This window comes from Ictidomys tridecemlineatus, unplaced genomic scaffold, assembly GCF_052094955.1.
Source record: "Ictidomys tridecemlineatus isolate mIctTri1 unplaced genomic scaffold, mIctTri1.hap1 Scaffold_213, whole genome shotgun sequence".
Classification (NCBI taxonomy): Eukaryota; Metazoa; Chordata; class Mammalia; order Rodentia; family Sciuridae; genus Ictidomys; species Ictidomys tridecemlineatus.
Genome location: NW_027521834.1, coordinates 435,648 through 454,365, shown reverse-complemented (window position 1 = coordinate 454,365; position 18,718 = coordinate 435,648). Strand labels below are relative to the sequence as shown.

The window sequence follows — 18,718 nt, the reverse complement described above, 5'->3', positions numbered from 1 at the left end:
CAACTCATCTGATTTTCACTAGTCCCAAACTATTATGTCCCCCAGCGGTCATGGCACCCAATATTTTGCAACCAGAAGTTCTTGCCTCAAGTTTGAAGGGCTGGGAGCATTTAGTCACAGTGTCACTGTGATAGGCATCATGTTATCTAAGATCTGTCAACCTGTCCATCATTCACCCACCCATCACCTGTCCATCCACCCATCCATCCATCCATCCATCCATTCTCAACCCATCCATCTACCTGTCCATCCACCCATCCATCCTCCATCCATCCATCCATCCACCCATCCATCTATCCATCCACCCATCCATCTGTCCATCCACCCATCCATCCACCCATCCATCCATCCATCCATCCATCCATTCTCAACCCATCCATCTACCTGTCCATCCACCATTCATCCACCTATCCATCCTTTATTCAACCATTCATCCACCCATTCATCCACCCACCAATCCATCCACCCATCCATCCTCCATCCATCCAACCACCCATCCATCCTCCATCCATCCACCCATTCACCCTTCCATCCATCCCATCCATCCACTCTTCCATCCACCCATCCATCCACCCATCCACCAATCCATCCACCCACCCATTCACCCTTCCATCTACCCATCCATCCTCCATCTATCCAACCACCCATCCATCCATCCATCCACCCATCCATCTACCATTCATCCACCCATCCATCCTCCATCCATCCAACCACCCATCCACCCATCATCCTCCATCCATCCACCCATTCACCCTTCCATCCATCCACCCATTCACCCTTCCATCCATCCCATCCATCCACCCTTCCATCCACCCATCCATCCACCCACCCATCCACCCATCATCCATCCATCCATCCACCCTTCCATCCACCCATCCACCCACCATTCATCCACCTTTCCATCCATCCCATCCATCCACCCTTCCATCCATCCCATCCATCCACCCTTCCATCCATCCATCCACCCATCCATCCACCATTCATCCACCCATCCATCCTCTATCCATCCAAACACTGGGAATATTTTGAAGGCTAATCGAACTCTAGGGTGGACAGAGACCCCAACCCTCCTCAACTGGTAGCACTCCAAATTTGGAACTGGAATGAATAATTATTATACAACTACTTTGTGCTCAACACTGTCTAGAAGCTTTAGCTACATCACTCTGTTTAATCTTAATGCCAGGCCCGAGAGCTATAGGTAGAAATACTTACAAAATGAGAACCGCGACCCTCTATCGGGTGCTACTATGCGTTAGCCATTGCACTAAGCACCAGATGTGAATTATTCCAGTGTTTCCAATAGTTTTGAGAAGGAGTTACTTATTTTCCAGGTTTATTATTATCACCCAGTTTTCAGAGAGGTTTAATGACTTGCTCAAGATCACACAGCACATCAAAGAGTTGAGGCAGGCCTCATCCTCTGGAATTCCAAGTTAGTTGATTCTCTGCCTCGCCGGACCTGCAGTGGCCCGTTCTCTTGGAGAGAGGCAGGCTGGCTCCATCCTCACCAGACAGACAGGAGGAAAGGCGGGTGCTCTCTCCCAGAAGTCTTCCCGCTTCTCATCCGGGGCCTCCATCCTGAGACCCTGGCAGAGCATCTTGTGCTCAGTGCAGCCTGGGTGTGCCCTTGACGGCCCCCAGAAGTGAATGTGCACAGCTCTCAGGCTTCCAGGGGCCTGGGGATCCCTGAGCCCCGGGGGACCCTGCAGGATTAGCTGCTCCTCCGGGGTGTGGCTTGGTTAGGGTGGGACGGCAGGTGCGCAGGTGGTGGCACAGCAGGGCTCTGTCATTCAGGGCTGTGTTCTGCAGGCCCAAAGGGACCCACGTGGCAGAGAAGGGCTCACAGCGGGTACCGAAGCCCACAGAAGGCCGCTCTTCTCCTGAGGGGTGATGTCCTTAGACCCTGACGTCCCGTCCCCGTGCAACCTTAGAATGACACCTCTGGAACCGGAGCCACGGGGGATGCTTGCTGCCACCTTTGCCCTTTGTGTGTGATCTTCCTCTCGGTTTTCCTCGCTCCCCTTTCCCACAATCACTTTTTGGGGGGCATCTTCTATATCTCATGCTCTGGGACGATGGAGATGGACCAGGAAGACCCTGACCCCGTGGAACTGAGGGTCTGTGGGGAAGACAGACAGATGGCATCAACCACAGGCACAAACAGAGGTGTGGTCAATGGCTGGGAGAGGTTAGGGAGGCGCAGGCGGCAGAGGTCACCTAGCAGGGCCTGGCCTCTGGTTGAAGAGGATGTCACCCGAGAGAGTGGCATTTCCCCTCAGGTCCCAAGGATGGCCACATGAAGAGCCACTTCACCTCTTAAAGCCTCCTCTGCAAAACGGACGGACGTGGCATCTCCACGCTGGCGAGTCTGAGATGAAGCCAGACGACACGGGAGGGTCAGGAGGGGCGGGGAAAGCAAGGAGGTAGGTCTCACTGGGTCCAAGAGTGACTGCAGAGCTGGCGGGTAGTGGCGTCCTGGCTGTGTCCTCACGGGGATGTTTGAGGGCTACTGAGACGACGTTTAGAGGGAGATTCGTGCAGGGACATGCACTCTGGATCCCCTGGGAACCTTCAGTTCCAAGATGCCCGTGGCTTTGGGAAGCAGGATGAGCGCCTTCTATCAAAGCGTTTTTACAACACCAGGGGACACTCTCATTTTAGCTGTCTGTGCCTTGACAGGGCTTGGATGCCATTGGCGTAACTGCAGGGGGATGGACGCCTTGACCTCTCACACCTCCTTTCCAACCCTGAGAATCATCTCTGCTTTGCAGCTACATCTAAAACTGGGGCTGGGGCCACTTCCGTCCTCCTCCCAAACTATTGCAAGAGCTTCCTAAGAGGCCCCAGGGCTCCTTCCAACCTGGGAGCACCTCCCCAAGTCCAACAGGAGCCCCTGGTTTGCGGGATCTTAACCCCCCCCCCCCACGGCTCAAGAGGCCCCAGCAGGAGCAGCCACTAGGGGGCGGTGCACCCTTCAGGGGGGTGGGACCTAGTGGAAGGAAGTGAGGTCACAGGGGGCGTGTCTACAAGGGACCGCAGCTCCTCCCCTTTTCTCTCTTGGCTTCCTGGCTGCCCCCACAGAGCTGCTGTCCTGCAGCCTGAGCTCCTCACCGTGACGTTCTGCCCCACACAGGCCCCAGCACTGAGGCCCGCTGACCGCTGTCCTGAAATCTCTGAAACCTGAGGCAAAATAAATCTCCCTCCTTAAGAATTGATTGCTCAGGCGTTTTGTTACAGCAACTGAAAGCTGAGTCATACTGTCCTGGTCCTGGAGAGTTGGACGTATCCCCCTCCAGGTCTAACTTATGGCGTGGCCTGGAACCAGCTGGGGGCCCCCCTCTGGCCCCTCTCACAGAGTGTGCAGGAAAAAAGGGACTTGGCTTTCTCATTCAGTGCCTTCTTATCCCCAGGACTGAGGAGAGAGGCTGACACGTAGTTAGCCCCTAAAAATATGTGTTCAGTAAATGAGCACTCGTAGCGGGATAGCAATTGGCATGTGCAGACATTACAAGCTATGCAGGGAATTCTTTTATCGTACAGAGATTCTCAAACAATGAAATCGAGAGCTACCATTGGATCAGCTATCCCACAACTGGCACATAACCAAGGGAAATGAACTTCATTTATCAAAGAGGTGGGTATCTGTACTCTTGTGTTCATTGAACTACTATTCACAGTAGCCAAGATATGGAATAAACTGAGGTGTCCTTTGGCAAATGAACAAATAAAAAAAAGTGGCATGTGCACATGATGGAACATTATTCAGTCACGAAAAAGAATGAAATCTTGTCCTTTGTAGCAAAATGGATAGAACTGGAAGGTAGTATGTGAAGCAAAATAAATGACACAGACAAATACCACAGGTCCTCTCTCATATGTGAACGGTAAAAGTGTTCATCTCAAAGAAGGGAGTAGAGTAGTGGTTGCTAGAGGTTGGGAACTTCATGAGGAAGGGGAGATGGGTGGAGTTTGGATAATAGGTACCAAAATTCGGTGAGAGAGGAGAAATCAGTTTGGGTGTTCTGCAGCACAGCAGGGTCATTATAGTTCATGGCAACCTATTAGACATTCTGTGAAGACTTCAAAAAGAGGAGTGTGAAGGCTCCAGATAAACAACAGGTATGTTCCAGGAGATGGAAATGTGAACGACTCTGACTTGATTATGCATTGAATTCTCATGCTGTAACCTCCAGAACAGGTGGGATTATTCTATGTGAATTAAAAAGGAAAAGTGCACCATCCAGGACGGTGTGTCCTCATTTAGGAAAAGGTCAGGCTGTCACGACCTTGGGTCTCTGGCCCAGTGTTCCTTCACCCCACCCCCAAATTTGTGAGAGCCCCCAATAGATCAGTTGCATTAAATTAAAGGTTAACATATAGAACCTCCGTTTGCTGAAGACACCATTAAGAGACTGACGAGAAGAGAAACGGAGAGGGAGAGGACATTTGAAGTCTGCACGCTTGACGGAGAGCTCACACCAGACCAGCCAAAGCGCCCCAGAGACACCGTGACGAGCCAGGCAAGCCTGGGGACATGGGCATCAGGCTTGAGCAGGCTCCTCGCCAGCATGGACGCTGCTGTGGCTTGGGTGTGTTTTGAGGGTCCTCCAAGGGTCCACTGTGATTACAGGCTTGGTCCCCAGGGTGGGGACGTGGGAGGTTCTAAGGTCTTTGAAAGAGAGAGTTGTAGCTGCTTCCACTCGAGATGAGACCACTGTCTCTAACACGTGCCCCCACCAGGATGTGCCACCATCTATTGCCCATATCAGAGGCCAAACCTGTGGGTCCACTTGATTTTGAACTTTGAATCTGCCAAACTGAGTGAAACCAACCTTTTCTCTTTGTAACATTATCTGCCTCAGGTATTTTGTCATAGAGATGAAAAGCTATGAGGACATTATCTAAATGATTTTAAACATTTTGCATCCAATAAAAAAAAAATCTCACGTTAAAATCTCAATGTGCTGCTACAATACAGACACCATAATGGCTAAAATATTTTAATGAGCTAGGAAATACCGAGTGTTGTTGACAATGTGGAGTACTGGAACTATTCTACATTGCTGGTGGGAGACATAATGAATGCAGTTGTTTGGGAAATCTGTCTGCCAGATCTATGAAAGCCAAAGTAATGCATATCCTGTGACCCAGCAATGTCACTTCTTGGTATAAATCCGAAAGAAATATGGAGATATATATATATATATACCAAGAGTCTTATAAAAGAAAGTTGACAGAAGCACTCTTTTTAAAAAAGTAATACATAGGAACAACCCTGGTGCTTGCTTGCCCACAGGGTCATGGCTACGTAAATTGTGGTCCATTTGCAAAGTAGAAAACTCAGCATCAATGAAAATAAACTACAACTACGTATAAAAAACCTGGATGGTTTGCACCAATATTTTTGACTAAAAGAAGCCAGACACCAAATAAGGACAGTGAGTCTACGCACATCAGGTTGAGAAGTGGACCAGCGAATCTATGTGTTAGAACCCAGGAGGGAGGTCACCCTTGGGGATAGTGACTCGGAGGTGTGGGGACTTGGGGGGCTGGGCATGTTGAGTGTCTCGAGCTCATTGCTGGGTGCACAAGTGTCTCTGACGTGGGAGAATTCATTGAGCTGTGCACGTGTGGCTAACACGTCTCTCTTCGTGTACGTTATATATTAATGGAATTCACAGAAAATACCTACAGGTTCCTGCTGTGTGCAAACTGGGCGTGACCCCTAGGAGACTTCCAGACCAAGGGCCTCCTACATGTTAGCAAAGGCCACGGCCTAGATGGTGGCCTCAGTCAAGAGATCTCATACCAGCCTCATCCCAGCAGCTTGGGAGGCTGAGGCAGGAGGATCATGAGTTCAAAGCCAGCCTCAGCAAAAGCAAGGCACTAAGCAGCTCAGTGAGACCCTGTCTCTAAATAAAATGCAAATAGGGCTGGAGATAGGGCTCAGTGATTGAGTGCCCCTGGGTTCAATCCCCAGTAGCCCTACCCTAAAAGAGACACCTCATACCCTGTATCCATAAATTGAGAATTTGAATCCCTTCCCCTAAGCAATCGCAGCTGGTGAATTTCCTCTTCACCACTCTATCCTCCCTCCAAAATAAAAGTCCTTCAGCCATCTTGGTTTATTTCCATTCAGAGCTACTTTTCAATGCCTGGCCCAGAAAGTCCAAGCAAAGATCTGCCCTGGGAATCGCCAGGCCCTCCTCTCCGGATGAGTAGAGAGAGAGAGAGAGAGAGAGAGAGAGAGAGAGAGCATGAAATATTGAAAAGCTCAGATTGAAGTCTGTTAGCCCCGGGCCTGGGAAAGCCTGGCCCTGCAGCCCGACAACATCAGTATCCGTTTGTGGTGTCATTTAGGGATCCCAGCTTTCCAAACCATTGACTGAGACTTTCTGTCAATCCAACACTTTTAGGGTAATTTAACTTAATAATACCTTTGTCGGCACCGGCACCGTCTCTGTCTGAAGGGTGATTATCATAGAAGTTATTTTAGGTTGTTTAATGGAATGTAGTAAATTCTCGGTTGACAGGGCAGATCCTCAAGAGTGGCTGTTTGCAGTGTTTACCTTGCTGAGACCCCCCACCCCCACCCCAACCTTTCCAAACTTACTCCTCGGAGCCGGGAGAAGACTTCATAAATTATTAGCAATTGTTCTCCCCCTCCGAATTCACATGCATCATTAATTCTTTGTAAAAAGTTCAAACTGTCCAGGATTTAATTGTTATCACTTGGAGAACGGCTGGAAATGGATGCGGCTCTGTCAGAGATTTTGACTTATTGCACTTGATATTTTACTCATCACATGGTGTTCTCAGTGCAGGAGGGACGAGAGAGAAGAGGCAGGAGGAGGAAGAAGCCAGTGCTTTTCCCCTGAAGTGCGCATGTGTGCACATACACTCGCGTACACACACACACACACACACACACACACACACAAACACACACACAATACTGATGCATTGACTTCTGGCGAGAAAACTCAAAACTCCAGCTGATAAAATAATAGCTGCCCATCCCCCCCCCCCTCCCGAAAAGAGAACAGGAGTGTGGCAGCATGGAGAGAGAAATTTATTTTGCAAATTTTATTGGCTCCAACTGTATTTTTGTTTTCAGGTTCTGTAATCCTAGAAGTCTAATGTTTGACATTCCTGAGATGCTGAAATTCTGAGTCCAAGTTCTCAAGGTGTTTGATTTGTTGTTATTATTTCTGGATACCGGGGGTTGAACCCAGGGGGTGCTTAACTCAGGGTCTGGCTAAGTTGCTTAGGGCCTCACTAAGTTGCAGAGGTTGGCCTCCTACTTGGGATCCTCCTGCCTCAGCCTCCCACATCACTGGGATTATGGGTGTGCACCATCGCACCTGGCTAGAGTGTTTGATTTTCAAGGATAAATTAATCCAACACACAGATGAAGAAGTATCATTATCATCACTATGCTGTCCCTCTCTTAGGACCTGGACCTGTATTTGTGGAGCCCACGTATATTGCTTCCTTCTCAAGGTGCGGCTCTTTTGTCCCACTTGGCCTGCTGTGGATCGCTGCATGGAAACCCAGGTGACAATGTAGGTACGTAAGTCTATGGCCAGAGCCCCTTCCAGGTGACCCAGGCCTGGCCTGTCTTGCCAACTGCCCTCCCACCCTTCCTACAAAGTCATCTCTTCCAAGGAGCCTGAAATTGGGCCCTGATACAACTGGGAGAACAGAGGGCCCCGTTGTTGGAGGTGTGGTCATGTGGCATTTGTCTTTCTGTTCCTGGCTTCCTGCACTTAGCACAGTCTCCTCCAGGTTCACCAATGTCATTATAAACAAGAGCGTTCTGTCCCTGGCTGTTGGGGCCGAGTGGTGCTCCATGGAGGACAGACACCCCATCTCTGTACCCATGCATCCATTGAAGGACACCTGGATTGCTCCACCCCATGGCTGTTGTGAATAGTTGTGCAGTGGACGTGGGAGTGTCCATATCTCCTCGACACACTGATCCCGATTCCTTCAAAAAGAAACCAGCAGTCCTTGGAGACACATCTCTCTCTCCAGGTGTGGGACTGCTGGACTGGAGGGTGACGGTCTTGATTTTGTGTCCTGGGGGACCTCGGTCTTGATGTCCTTGCTGGCTCTACTAGTTTGCATTCTTACCAACAAGCCACAGGGGTTCCTTTGTCCCACATCCTCCCCAACACCTGTGTACTTGGCAACAGCCATTCCAACGAGTGTGAAGCGATGGCTCATTGTAGTTTCAATTTGCATTTCTCTAAGGATCAGTGATGGGGAGCACTTAACTTGTCCCGTATGCCTGGAGTGTCGTTCTGTGTCTCAAGATGAATCTACAGAGGTCCTCTGCCCACTTGTGGTTGGATTATTGGTTCCCTGGCCATTGACTTCTTTGAAGTCCTTTAATATTTTGGATCTTAGCTTCTCATCAAATGCACGCTTTGCAGATCTTTCTTTCTGGTCTGGACTTTGTCTCCTCATCCTGTCAATTGTTTCCTTTGCTGTAAAGAAGCCTTTGAGTGCCGCAGTCTGTCTGGGCACAATTCAGGAGCCATTTGTCAAAAGAAACTAACTTTATTTTTAGAACTACAAACGCCAAACAAAACAGCTCCTCAGGAAAAAAACCCTCAGAGCCCAACTGCCACCACCGGCTTCCACAAGCCTCTCACCCACACAAGCCTCACCACCTCCCACAATCCTCCTGCTCTTGAGGTTGATTGGCTGGGTCACATGGGCGGAGCCAAAGAAGTCCCCCAATGAGCAGCTCCGTGGTCTGAAAGGGCAGGGAAACAGCCCAATGAGCAGCTCCGTGGAGGAGCCAATCAGCTAGATGTTGCTGGGGCCGCCGTGGGCCAATCATCAGCCAGCAGCTGGAAGTTTGCTGGCAGCTGGAAGTTTGCTGGGGCTCCTTTGGCTGTGGCTCTCAACATTTGAGTTTGATGGAATCCTGTTGGTTTATCTTTGTTTTCGTCACTTGTGATTGGGATCATAGCCAAATAATCTGTGCCTGGACCAGTGCTGTAAATCACCTCCTCTGTATCATTTTCTAGTAGCTCTCCATCTTCAGGTTTCACGTGAAGTCTCTAACACATTTTGAGTTGATTTTTGATTATGATGTGAGATAAGGGTCCAATGTTATTCTTCTGCTTTCCCCGGCACATTTATTAAAGAGGCTGTCATTTCTCCCTGCGTGTTCTTGGCACCTTTGTGGAAACTCAATTGACTAGAAACATACAGGTGTGTTTCTGGGCTCTCTATTCTGTTCCTTTAGTTAAGTTTCCCATTTTATGCCAGTACCGTGATGTTTTTGGTTACTGTAGCTTTGTGGCATCTTTTGAAGTCAGGGAGTACAATGTTTCTAGCTTTGTTCTTTTTGCTCCAGAGTTCTTTAATGGTCTTTTGTGGTTCCATAGAAATTTTCAAATTGTTTGCTCTATTGCCATGAAAAATGACCCTGGAATTTTGATAAGAAAGCATTGAATCGATAAAATACTGTGTATACTATGGGCACTTTAACAGTACTAGTTGCTTCAATCCATGAACATGGGATACCTTTCCATTTATTTGCGTTTCCCACAATTTCTTTAATAAATGTTTTCTAGTTTTTAGCATTCAGAGCATTCACCTCCTTGCCTAAATATTTTCCTATGTATTTTATTTCTTTCTGATGTTATTTTGGATGGGAATTACTTCTCAATCGCTTTCTCAGTTGTTCACTATTAGCACAAAGGAACACTGTTGATTTTGGTACCCTGTGACTTTACTGATTTTCTCTAACTGTTCTTTTGGTGGCTATTTAGAATTTTGTACATGTGAGATTATGCTATCAGTAAACAGAAACAAATTCACTGCTTCATTTCCTGTTTGGGTGCCTTCTATTTCTTTTTCTTGTCTAATTGTTCTGGCTAGAACTTCTAATACTATGTTGAATAGAAAAGATGAGAGTGAGCATCCTTATCTTGTGTTTAAGTATGTTTCTCCGATCCCTAATTTATCGAGTTTTGCCTTTTTAATCATCGAAGTGTGTTAAAATTTACCAAACTCTTTTTCTCCATCTTTTGTGATGATCATGGTTTTTGTCCTTCATTCTGTTAGTAGAGTGAACCGCATTTATTCATTTCTGTATTTTGAATTGAGCATCAAGTTCTTTTGAGGGTTTACTATGGGATCAGGTTCTGTGCAGAAAGCTTTATGTTTCTGTTATCACTTAACCTTTATGATGATCCTTCAGGGCAATTAGTAATCCATTCCCCAAAAAAGGACAGTCCTGTTAGCTTTTTTTTTTGCTCCTGGACACTAGGACGGTGCACCCTGGATTTGGGATTCAAACTGAGATGGGAAATACTGAGTTCCTCTACTTGGTTGCACTGCCTGCCCCTGAAAGGATCCTGCCTTAGTCTTCTCTGTGTCCTACAGAAGCCATAGCATGTCTTTGCTCAGAAGAAGAGAAGTCCTATAGCATGTCTTTGTCCTGTTTTTGGATCTCAACGGGAGACTCACAGTCTGTACGAGTCAAGGGGGGAGCCATGCTTCTTGGTGGAGTCTAGGAGTCTGATAAACCCACTCCCACTTACTCCTTCCTTCTTGCTGGTCTTCATGGGCCTCCTTTCCTAAGAAGGACGATGGAGGAGAAGGACCTAACATCATGATGATGGCAAGAGTTTCTCATGGATTGAGGGTGCTTGTGGAGGGGACCAGCTGGGCTAAGAGTCAGGACACCAGTTCCGGCTCTGCCATCTATATAACTTTGAGAAGACCCCTCTCACAGCTGTGGAAGTCCACTGGATGAACATCTCAGTGGCCTCCATACTGTTTTTAATTAATTGTAAATGGACACAATACTTTCATTTTATTTATTTATTTTTATGTGGTGCTGAGGATCGAGCCCAGTGCCTCATGCATGTGGGCCACCATCCCAGCCCCCTGTTGTTGTTTTTGAAGCAGTGGACAGCCTGCCCAGTGGAATCAGTATGAGAAAACTTTCCATTTAAGTCAGATACGGAAGGGGCTGCTGTGGATGGAGAGCAAGTGGGGGCTTCAATCCCACCCCCTGCCTCTGCTGTGATCTCACCTGGAGCTGAATTGCTGAGGAGGACCACAGGGAACCCTGGAGGAGGAAATACAGACAGGGACCCTTCAATCATCTCCTTTCACGCTGTGCTCTACGGAACACTGGTGTTCATCCCAGGGTCTGGCAATGAATGGACTTAAGCTCAGGGAAATGCAAATGAACCCCACAAAGAGATGGCATTTAAGGTCCACCATATTGAACGACCTACAACTTCCCCGACTGCCTGAATCTCACGTCCTGTGGATTTGTGCTCAGGTCCCAGTGGAACCTCTCCTTCAGATACTGTTCTTTTTTGTGACTGAGTGAGGTCCGATCATCATTGGGAACCCTAGCGCAGCAGAGGTCACCCAGACATGTTGGGGACTTGGTGGGTCTTATGGTAGGAAGAGGAAGGTAGGAGGCTTATCACCTCCTTGAACGAGGCACCTGCACCCCAAGTTCTTTCCATAGGCACATTTACTTGAAAAAGTATTTTTGCTTAATATTTTACTTTTCCTTTCCTGGATTCCACACCCACAGTCGTCTCACCTAGTGGTGTGCTGGGACGGCTTCCTTCAGCTCACAGGTGTGTGCATCTTTTATCCAACTTTGTGATCAGAGACCTCAGTTGGCCGCTCCGAAGGGGCCACGGTGGGGGTGCTTACACCATGGGAAGTGGTCAGCATTCCAAATCAGGGTTTTCTCTAGGACAGCCCGACGTGAAACTTCTGCCCAGGCGTCCCTGCACTGCAGACTGAACACTGAACGTGCACAAAGCCCAGCTTTGCTAAGTCTTGAGATGTCACTATTATTTGTTTCAGACTTTTTATTTTATTTTTCTGTTAAGAGCTAAAATGATACAAAACCCGTCGGTTCCATCTGTATTACCCTCCACGATCCCATTCATTGGCTTCCTGTTCCAGAAATATAGTCCCATCCCAATCTTAGTGTTTTTCATGTTTTAAAAATATTTTTACTACATATGTGTCCATAAATAATACATGGTATTGTTTTGCATATTCTTAGCTTTATATCCGTGGTATTATACCATATGTATCCTTCCACAACTTTTATTTTTAAATACATTTTATGGTTTTTTTTCAGGTTTATACATGTTGATATATGTAATTCTAGTTCATTCATTTTAATTTCTATATGGTGTTCCATTGTATAAATATATCAAACATTAATTTATTCTCTTCTCCATTGATGGACATGTAGGCCTTTTCCAATTTTTATACACATTTTCTGGTGCACATATGCAAGAGATGGTAGGATATATACTTAGAAGCCGAATTTCTAGGTGCAAGGATATGCATGTCTTAATCTGTACTAGATATTGCCAGCTTGCGCCCCAAAATGATTGTACAAATTTACACCCTTACCAGCAGTGGATGAAAGCTCTTGCCAGGGATTTATATTGTCAGATGGTTTAATATTTTCCAATATGGTGGGTGAAAAACGCTCCCTCGTTGTGGGCTTCATTTGCATTCCCCTGATTTTCCCAGTGAGATGGGGCCTCTTTGCATATCTTCATTAGCCATTTGTTGGTCTCTTCTGTGAATTACCTACTCGCTTCTTCTTCTCACCCCTACGGTGGTGTTTGCTTATCTTCTTGTAAATCAATTTAAAAATATATGTATTCTGGTTACTAATCCTCTGTGATTGTGTGAGGTGAAAATTCTCTCTCCCAACACGTGTCTTGCCTTTTAATATTGTATGGGATGTCTTTGGCTGTGTGCAAGGTTTAAAATTTAATCCAGTCACATTTATTTATCTTTTATTGCATGATTTGTGCTTTTCTGCCTGGTTTAACGTTGATAGTACATCCTGAGATTCTATCTTGCTAAATTTATCATGCAGTTGGAAAAGTTTTAGTTTTCCCTGTGAGGTCTTTAATTAACCTAGGCCTTGTTTCTGTGTAATGTGTGAGGTAGGGATCTTAATTGATTTGTTTTTCTTCCCATAGGCCTCCAATCGCCCCCGCCCGACTTAAGAAAATAGTTCATCTTTTATTTTCAACAATGTTTTATAGCTTTTACGGCAGTGGACTTGCATATCTTCCATTAGGGTTCATTTCCAGGTGTTTTGTATTTTTGATAACATAGTTTTATGATTTTCTTAAATTTCCCTTTTGGTTTGTTCATTGCTCATATATAGAATTAAAATCGATCTTTGTGTATTGACTCTGGATTCAGTGACGGTGTTGAAATGAATCATAAATGTTAGCAGTTTGTAGGTTTTATTTTGGACCTTCAATACACACATCATGCCACCAGGGAACAAAGAATGCTTTACGCAATCACCAGCCATACTTGAGGCTTTCATTTCCTCTTCTTTCTTATTATTCTGGCATGCGGGATATAGACTATCATGCTTGGTGATAGCTGGCCCTCTTGATAAGTTTCCCATTTTCTGAAAAAAAAAAACCTTTCTGTATTTCATAAAGAATAACGTTTTCCATATATTTATTTTTTATCAGATTAAGGATATCTCCATTCTCCTTGATTGTTTTGACTATGAATGCACAGTGAATTTTGCCAAATGGTATTCTGCAAATCTATTGAGGTGACCATGTCATTGAAATAGAAAATTGAAGTAGAAAATCACTCTAATTGATATCCAACTTCATATTCCTAGAAGAAATATTAATTACTCATGATATATTATCATTTTAATTTATCATTGGATTTGATTTGCAAAAGTTTGGGATCTTTTTTTTTTGTAGGTAAATTCTTGAGAAACACTGGTGTGAAATTTTCCTTCCTTATATTTTACTGATTCTTAAAAAGAATATCAGAGTCACTCTGGTCTCATGAACCACCCTGGTTTATTTTTTGAGTGTTGTCTGGAATAGTATGTATAGGATCAGTGTCGCATCTTTTCTAAGCATAAAGAATCATCATCTGAAACCCACCTATACTGGAGTTTTTCTTTGAAGAGTCTCAAATATGCTTGATCTCCTTAATTTTTATTATTAGTTAGAGTCCTTTGAAAACTTCTTGGGCTGGAGCGCGGCTTTGTGGTAGAGCACTTGCCTGGTGCGCAGTATGCCCCGAGTTCAATTTTAAGCGTCACCAAGTTTCTTTTTTTACTGATTTCTTTTTTGGACCAGCTGAGGAGAGTATATTGTTTGATTTCAAGAAGTTGGGGATTTCCTAGTGATCTTTTTCTGTTTTTGGTTTATTTCTTAGTTCCTTTACACTTAGGGAAAATACTTCAAATTTTAAAATTCATGTAGAGTTAAAAAAAAATGTTCCAACATATGGTCAATTTGGTAAACGTTCCCTGTGGACATAGAAAGAATGTCACTGTTGTGTGTGGTGTGGATTAGGTGAGAGTTAACCAGGCTGTTGAGACCTTGAGGTTACTCCCTTTTGAATGGACACCCGTGTCCGCTGTTAGAAGGCGGAGTGCAGGTCCCCTGCATGACCACGCCCTTACCTTTCCCTCTGTTGAATTCTGTTTTTACTTTATCTACTTTGAAGTCTTGGGGTGGATGTGTGTAGACTTAGGATTGTGATTTGTTTCTCTTGGGCTTACTCTTTTATATGTCCAATTATGCACTCTGCCTTAATGTCTATTTTGATATTAGAAAAGCCAATACCACCTTTCAGTGTTGTACATGGAACATCTTTTAACATTTTTATATTTTCAGTGTTTTTGTATTGTCATGTTTAAACTCAAGCAGCTGAGTTGGACAATCTATGTCTTCTATCTGAAGTATTTATTCCCTTTACATTTAATAGAATGACTTATCAAATGACATAAAGCTATAAATATTTAAAATAAATTATTCAGCTTCATTTTAGACCTTTGGTTTGTTTATTTAGTTGTTTTTTTTTTTAATTTGGTGCTGGAGATCAAACTCAGTGCCTCATGCGTGCTACGTAAGTGCTCTACCACTGAGCCCCGCCCCACTCCCAGCCCTATTCAAATTTTATAAGTTATGTAAAACTATACTCCTAGTTTCATGGTTTCTATAGTAACTTTACACGTCTGTAGAGCGCACGTCTTTACATTGCCTTAATTAATTTTGTTCTGTAGAATTTTACACCTTTATGTGATCTTGTAAATAAAATCGTTTTTAATTTATTTCCTAGTTACTCAATGATAGAACATAGAAATGCTGTTTATTTTTTGCTAAATTCACTTATTGTAGAGACAGCAAATAAAGACATCTTTACTTTCCCTTCCCAGTTGTGAGTCTTTTATTTCTTTTCTTGCTTTATTGCGGTGCCACGATATCCAGGGTAACCATAAATCAAAAGGAGCGATAATGGACATCCTTGTTCGTTTTCATTCTTAGGGGAAATGATACTATTTTAGCATTAGTCTGGTTAGTTATTTTTTTTAAATATACCCTTTATAAATTTGAGAAAACTTCTTTTCATTTTCAGTTGATTGTGATTTTTTAAAATCATGGACTCTGTTGAATTTAAAAAATAAAAAATTATGTGAAAAATGGTTTTCATAGTGTTATGGTCCAGATCTGAGGTGTCCCTCCGAGACGCCTGTGTGAATCAGTGCAAAAACGTTGAGAGGTGAGACGATCCGGTCAGGAGAGCCTCACCGGGTCAGTGCACTGGTCCCCTGGCAGGGGTTAGCTGAGGGGTGACGGCAGGTGGGTGGGGTGTGGCTGGAGGAGGTGGGTCTTGGGGACATGCTGTTGAGGTCTATGTTTTGTCATGTCTGGAGCCACTTCCCTTTACCACGTTCTGCCCCCATGATGCTGTGCCTCACCTCTGCCTTTTCTTCTTTACCTTTCCCCCAACCCCAGGTGTTTTGTTATAGCAGCAGAATGCTGACTGATACATACTTCTAATGTTATATAGCCTACTAGGATGATAGTGATTATTAACAATTATACATTTCAACATGGCTAGGGCAATGGGGTGGCCATCTATGGACTGAGACCTCTGAAACAGTAAGCCCACAGATAAACATTTCCTCTTGTAACTGTTCTGGTCAGGTCTTTTGGTCATGGCAGTGGACAAGGACACATGATATCATGCATCACATAGATTGAGTGTAAGTATGAAGGCACTTTCCATCTTGGGGTTGAATCTCACCTGGTGCGATGCAGGGTCTCCTCATCGATCATCACATTCAATTTGATATTTGGTTAAGGACCCTTGCACCTGTATTCCAAAGGGATAACGGCCTGCAATATTCTTTTCCTGCATTTTCTTCTCTCTCTCTCTCTCTCTCTCTCTCTCTCTCTATATATATATATATATATATATATATATATGCTTTTTGGTGGTGCTGGGGATTGAACCCGGGGCCTTGTGCCTGCGAGGCGAGCACCCTACCAACTGAGCCATACCCCCAGCCCCTCTTTGTCTATTTTTAAGAGTCTTAAAGTGACTTGGCCTATTCTCCTAACCTTTGTTTCCTGGTATCGTCTTTGACTTCAGCACATAAGAAATCATCAGTGCACCAGCCCTTTTCCTGGAGCTTTCTTTGTGGGCAAATTTTAAATAATATGTTCAATTTCTTTAGGACCGATGTGACTATTCAGATTTTGTGTTTTTCTTTCTAACACCCTGTTTCAGCTTTTAAAGATTTGATCTGAATGGTGGATTATTGGCCCACAGTTTAATAGCAGGTCGTTTCCCTGGGGTTGAAGGCGCTCCTGGGAGGCAGGATTTTCTTCTTTCAACCTGGGACAGTGCTGGGACTTGGTCACCCCCATGTCAATGCCCCCTTCCCTTCTACATCTCTGTCCCTCCCTCCCTCCCTCCCTCCTGGAGGCTGTCTTAGAAGACAGGAGGCCCTCACTGAGTCGATCCTTCAGAACCTGGTGACCCCCCTCTTCTCCTTCCCACGTGGCCATGACATTCACCAGCAGAACCTGGTTGGGGGCAGCTGGTCTTCCAAATTGCAAATTCACGATGTCCCCACCACCGCAAAAGCTTCGCCTGTGTCTCTGGACCTAGGCTCAGCAGCCTGGACACCCAGAGCGAACCCGCTTATGAATGCCGCCTCTTTTTTTATTCCTATGACAAAGTTGTTTTGAATAAAAATCACATAATCATCAGGGATAATCATTATTTTCCTCATTTGTCCCTTGGCTTTACAATAAATAAGAATAAAAAATAGCTTTTCCATTTGAAAATGCTATTTCAATTCAGTAGTCAGTAGCCACAGCCGGGCGGGAATACAGCATCTTGTTTCTCATCTGTGGACGCTCAAAACTGTCCGTCCTGTGGCAGCAGAGAGCAGGACAGGGGTCACCAGGTCAAGGAGGGGCACGGGGCAGAGAGAGGGAGAGGAGGAGGAGCAGCCACCAAGTGCAAACGGAGGGTGTGCTCTCCTGTGGTTTGGACTTGGAATGTCCCCAGGGGCTCCTGTGTGGAGGGCTGGTCCCCAGCGCAGCTGCGTTCAGAGCTGGGGCTTTGGGGGAAGTGATTGATCACGAGGGCACTGACCTCATCAATAGGTTAATCCACTGATGGGTTCATCATCCAACAGGCTCCCGAGAGCTGGTGGGAAGGGAGACAGGGCCTCATGGCAGAGTAAGCCTCGGACGTGCACGGGGATGGTGCCCCCTGCCGGGTCTTCTCTCCCTCTTTCTGCTTCCTGGATGCTATGGGGCGATCATCTGTGCTCCACCACGCACTCTTTGCGCAGTGCTTTGCCTTACCACAGGCCTCAGGCCCTGCCAGCCACTTAGAAAAGCCTGTGAAACTATGAGCCATGAGCTACGCCTTTCCTTCTTTACCTTTCCCCCAACCCCAGGTGTTTTGTTATAGCAGCAGAATGCTGACTGATACATACTTCTAATGTTGTATAGCCTACCAGGATTATAGTGATTATTAACAATTTATTATACATTTCAACATGGCTAGAAGAGTTTGAAGGTTCCTGACACCACAGAAAGAGTAGTTGAATAGACGGAAATGCAAATGAACCTGATTTCATCATTCCCCACTGTATACATGTTGCAAATGACAATTCTATACCCCATAATTAAGTGCAAATATACGTCAATTTAAAAACAAAAATAAAATTAAAAATCTTGGATATAAACCTACAAATGGCATAGCTGGGTCAAACGGTGGTTCCATTCCAAGTTTTCTGAGGAATCTCCCTACCATTCTCCACAATGGTTGCACCAATATGCAGTCCCAACAGCAATGTATGAGTGAACCTTTTCCCACACATCCTCACCAACATTTATTGCAGCTTTTATTCTTGATAATTGCCATTCTGACTGGAGTGAGGCGAAATAATCAGCATATTACAGTGATACAGCCACATTGATGTTTATAGCAGCTCAACTCACAATAGCTAAACTATGGAACCAACCTAGGTGTCCTTCAACAGATGAATGGATAAAGAAAATGTGGTTTATATATACAATGGAGTATTACTCAGCCTTAAAGAAGAGTAAAATTATGGCATTTTCCTGTAAATGGGTGAAGCTGGAGACTATTGTGCTAAGTGAAATAAGCTAATCCCCAAACCAAAGCCCAAATGTTTTCACTGATATGTGGATTGCTAACTCACAATGGGGGGTGGCTGGGGAACATAGAGTTATTTGGGATTAGGTAGAGGGGAGTGAATGGAGGGTAGAGGGTATGGGGACAGGAAGGACAGTAGGATGAATTGGACATTATTACCCTATGTACTGGTGTGATTCTACACCATGTACAACCAGAAGAATGA

General features: G+C 45.1%; 1 long non-coding RNA gene across 1 annotated transcript in view; it reads left to right on the top strand.

Annotated features, from left to right (window-relative positions):
• Positions 1 to 5,923: 5,923 nt before the first annotated feature.
• LOC144373025 (uncharacterized) overlaps positions 5,924 to 18,718 on the top strand; it is a 59,780-nt gene continuing 46,985 nt past the window's right edge. The window contains exon 1 of the long non-coding RNA XR_013432829.1: positions 5,924 to 7,572. This is a non-coding gene — a long non-coding RNA (uncharacterized LOC144373025). The remainder of the gene's footprint in view (positions 7,573 to 18,718) is intronic.